At 36.8% G+C, this 4,637-nt stretch overlaps 1 long non-coding RNA gene across 1 annotated transcript; it reads left to right on the top strand.

Annotated features, from left to right (window-relative positions):
- The first annotated feature begins 529 nt into the window (after positions 1 to 529).
- On the top strand, positions 530 to 4,055 carry LOC108295930. The gene is made up of 3 exons (XR_001821671.2): positions 530 to 695; positions 2,509 to 2,598; positions 2,933 to 4,055. It is a non-coding gene; the product is annotated as an uncharacterized LOC108295930 (long non-coding RNA).
- The last annotated feature ends 582 nt before the right edge of the window (positions 4,056 to 4,637 follow it).

The following is a 4,637-nucleotide window of genomic DNA, read 5'->3' as shown; positions in this document are numbered from 1 at the left end:
TCCCTCTACAAGTAAGAAATCTGACGTCTAGAGAGGACAAGCAAGATAAAAGGCTAGTGGGCTGATACTATAAAGTCAAAGTAAGAGACAGCGTTGGCAACTATTCAAGTGACATGATGCACATGGGCAATGAATCCAAGTTATCAACTTTCATTTTCTTTGGCATTAATGTCTTAGTTTTCTCACTGCTCAAGTCATATTAAATAGCAATATCATTTCTTTCTCATAACTGCATGTGTTGCTAATACTATTTGTTAGAATGAAATAACTAGACATTGTTTTCAACAAATTAAGATGTCTACAAATAGGTCCCCAATCAGACATTAGGGCTCATGACTACTGTAACAGTACAGCTATTAATAAATCAATACTGTGGTTAGGTCCATAGACTCTTTTTATTATTTCAGATTGAATGTTGATCCCACAAAAAAGAGATTTTTCTTTAAGGCAAATTTATTTAATACAAAATTTAGGTTTAACTGAGATTCTCTTTACAGCTGAAGCTTGAGACTATATCTTTTGGCAGGGTCCAAATACATAAGGAAATATGAAAATGGAGAGTTAATTGAATCCCTATGAGACTATATCCCATTTTGTTGGAAAATCAAAGCATCAGCGTGGATGAGTTGGTGTTCTGGATTTTGTGTGCTCAAAGTAATAGCTACCTAATGCTTTAAGGACTTAATATCAAGTAAGTAATAATATATGAACTTTACCTATATTGACCCCTTTATTCTTGTCAAGAAATCTATAAGGTTATTATCTTTTTATGCAGATGAGAAAACTGAAGCATAGTGCTATAATAACTTCCCCAAATCATACTGCCAAGGAGTGACAGACTGTGATTTGAACTTATGTAATCCAGTTCCAGAGTTCATTTTCTTAACCACTGTTCTTTATTGCCCCCTCTCCATCAACAGGTCCAAACACACATGCATAAATACATACAGGGTTTTAGAATGGTTTCACTTAAAAAGTGAGAATTATAAAGACCTTCCTGTGTTTTATTGGAGGGTGCCATCTAAAAGGAAAATGCAGTTTGGATTGTCATCAATGCAGATTTAAAAGGAGAAAAACTGCTAAATAGAAAACTACAAGAAGAATTTAGCTACAAAGAAGACTATCAAGGAAAAAATAATTTATAATCTAGTTTTACTTTTATTTTCCTACTCTTCAATATATCACTTTTGTCCAGTGGTAGCAAAATGCTTCAGTTGGTATTTAGAAAAAATTTCTAAGTTGGTGACACTTAATAATGCATATTGGCCGGGCACTGTGGCTCACGTCTATAATCCCAGCACATCGGAAGGCCAAGGCGGGCAGATCATGAGATCAGGAGATGGATACCATCCTGGCTAACATGGTGAAACCCCACCTCTACTAAAAATACAAAAAATTAGCCGGGAGTGGTGGCATGCGCCTGTAGTCCCAGCTACTTGGGACGCTGAAGCAGGAGAATTGCTGGAATCAGGGAGGCAGAGGTTTAAGTGAGCCAGGATCATGCCACTGCACTCCAGCCTGGGTGACAGAGCAAGGCTCTGTCTCAAAAACAAACAAACAAAAAGAGTGCATATTGGTTTCTAAATAACCTTGTCTGGCTACTAGAAAAAGTAAGGTAGCTTAAAAATATATTTACAGTTGTTTATTAGCAAACAGTTCCAGTCAAAACCCCGGTGTAATTTTTCTCCTAATCACAAAGTGTCACTAAAGACATTTTGTAAATAGATCGACTGCATTTTCTTGGGAGCTATTTATAAAGAGGGTACAATGGTTCATCCAAGTGTTTGGTCACCTTCGTTACTTAGCAGGATTGACTAGAGATCCGATCTGCCCAACTGTGTAATCTGTCTTTTACATGAGAGAGAATCAGAAAACCCGGACGCTACCAAAAATGTCAATTCAAGTGAAAGGAAAATATATCCTGGCTTTTGAAGACCGTGAAGTAGCTGAAAAAAGATGATGGGTGTTTTTGACTCTAAAGCTCATTCTAAGGCGGGGGAAGAAAAAAAAAACAGCAGATCACTTTGCTTTTCCAAAGAATGCTTTTGAGAAATGTAGCATTCCACAGAAGAACACAAAACAGCTAAAGCTTTCAGATGCAATTAAAACAACTGCTGACATTATTTAGAGCTAAACTACAGGCAAGGAAAACACTGAATGACCCAAAATCATGTATGTGGCATTAAAAAACATATATATATATATATATATATATATATATATATATATATATATATTGAAATGGGGGAAACAGATTCAGAAGAATGATTTGTAAGGATGTGGCTAAAACTATTTATATACCAGGTTCTATTTGTTTTACAGCTAGTGGTGCACGGACAGCATGAAAGGTTATCTTTGACAAGGTTTTAGCTATTATTTTCTTCCAGTGAAATGGTATTTCTTGAGAAAAAAAGGTCTTTGGAACAAAATAACAATAAATCCTGATTTAGATACATAAACCTGCCATTGATATCACATAATATCAGTGTTCTTTCTCACTCGATACAGGCGTTTTAAAGATAAATGGTAAAACTGAACTGGAAATCCATCTGGCCGGCTGCCTGCTCTAATGAATAACCCCACTTTGGCTCGTGCAATGTAAGCAGAAAGTTCTCTCCCGGCCTCTTTCGTCTGTCATGAATCTACAAGACAGCCGACATAATATCTGGGCGACAACAGTGCACTAACAGTGCAGTGACTTCCATTTTCTTTGCTTTCTATTGATTTTCACTTAATAACTGGCGAAATACTAAACGTCCGCCCTGAGTACCTAATAAATCCTGCCTGAGCTTTTTATTGAGGAGAATTTAATAAAAACAACCATTGCGGCTGAGGGATTTTTCTTCTGGACAGAACATAGGGGTAGGGTACAGCGAGGTTGGGGCAAGAGGAAGCCATTTGATTTTTTTTTTTTTTTTTTTTTCCCAAACAGGACGTCTTCCCTTTGGAAAGCAGTACAGTGACAGTGTCAAGGGTGCCTGTGTGTTTGCGGCATGTTCCTTCCAGAAGCAGCTGTAAGTGCCACCTCCAGGCCATCTGGCCAATGTGAGAAAAGGTGGCTGCAATGGCTTGGCAAAAAACAACTTTCTGGTCCTCTGGTGTCCCCTGATAACTGATTTAAACGTATGTCCAAGGACTTCCTTATTGCTATCCGTGGTTGTCAAAAATTTATAAGCATATTCATTTCTCTGTTCAACTTAATTGGTATTTTGGATTTGACACTAGGAAAGCAAGTTTGACTTGCATGTTAAGAGTCCAAGGATATCACCCACAAAATTCTAGACAATAAGAAAGGGTAAGTGTCTGAGGGGAGAGGGCACTTACAAGTTATTCCATTGAATCCTAATTTGAGGCTTCCAAATTCATTTTGGGGCAATCAAAGAGAAAGAACTCTAAGCATGGCTTTTTAAAACACTATAAAAAGGATTCCTGGTATAATAGAGCTCTCTAATTTGATTGAAGAGCACATAGACTTCTAGAACAATTTGTATTTTTGATGCTTAAAAAAAAATCTTTTTTTTTCTGTGATGTGGTCTTTTAAACTCATAGCATACCTTATAGCTCCCTCTACTTCCTATATTTTAATTGATCTTGAGGTTATTTTCCTGTCACTGGGCTTAATGAACAAGTATTTTAGAATTTCTTCCTGTATATATCTTCATTCCTATCTCAATAAAATGTCTAATCAAGAATTCACTTGTAGAAAATAAAATATAGAAGCACATAGCCTTAAAGTGAAGTTACTTGTTTCTGTTATTTTATAAAATCCATGGACCTCAAGTTTGAGTATCATTATTATAAAAAACATAGCCACTCAAGCCATGCGTGACACACTCGCTCATTAACTGTGCAGCTTTTCCTACAGAATATGGGAATATGGGGCAAAGGCCATGTGATAAGATGCAGGCTTCTTGTCAATGGACCCAAATTAAAATACTAGCTTTTCCTATTTTTAAGTTGGGTTACTTTGTCCATTACATGGGGTTACTCTTGCCCAACTAGCATGGTTGACATCATCTCACCAAAAATCAATAAATGTATGGGTGCTCAAGAAATGTTGTTGATTTATTTCAAGGGGGTGCTTCAATAATGAGAAGTAGTTAAGCAACTGGGTTAGGGTTTGAAATTGGCCAAATCTCAGAAATCACCCTGATTTGACTTAACTCTTCTCTGCCTCAGTTCCCTTTTCTCTAAAATGGAGCTAATATCAAAGTCTTTGAAACTATGGAAAGAATTAATGCATATTAAGTCCTTAAGAAAGTTCCTGATGTAAACTGTGGACCTGGGGTGACAACAGTGTGTCAGTGTAGGTTTATCAATAGTAACACGGGGGAGGAGACTGGACTGGGAGAAGGGGTGGGGGCGCAGGGGCTATATGAGAAATCTCTGTAACTTCTACTCAGTTTTGTTGTGATTTCAGGTTCACATCTATTTTGAAAAGTTTCCCTGCACATAGAAAACATTCCATCAATGTTGGCTCTTACGATTTACATATAGTGCAAAAAAACAAAAACAAAAACAAAAACAAAAACAAAACTGAAAGCAATTTGTGAATCCTTGCAGAGAAGAACTGGACCATTATTATCCTTTCTGATGATGGGGATTTCATTTAGTTTAGATAGCAATGCCTTTTTCTT

Source organism: Cebus imitator, unplaced genomic scaffold, assembly GCF_001604975.1.
Source record: "Cebus imitator isolate Cc_AM_T3 unplaced genomic scaffold, Cebus_imitator-1.0 Scaffold19, whole genome shotgun sequence".
Lineage (NCBI taxonomy): Eukaryota > Metazoa > Chordata > Mammalia > Primates > Cebidae > Cebus > Cebus imitator.
The sequence above is the reverse complement of the archived record's forward strand: the minus strand, read 5'-3'. Positions and strand labels throughout refer to the sequence as shown.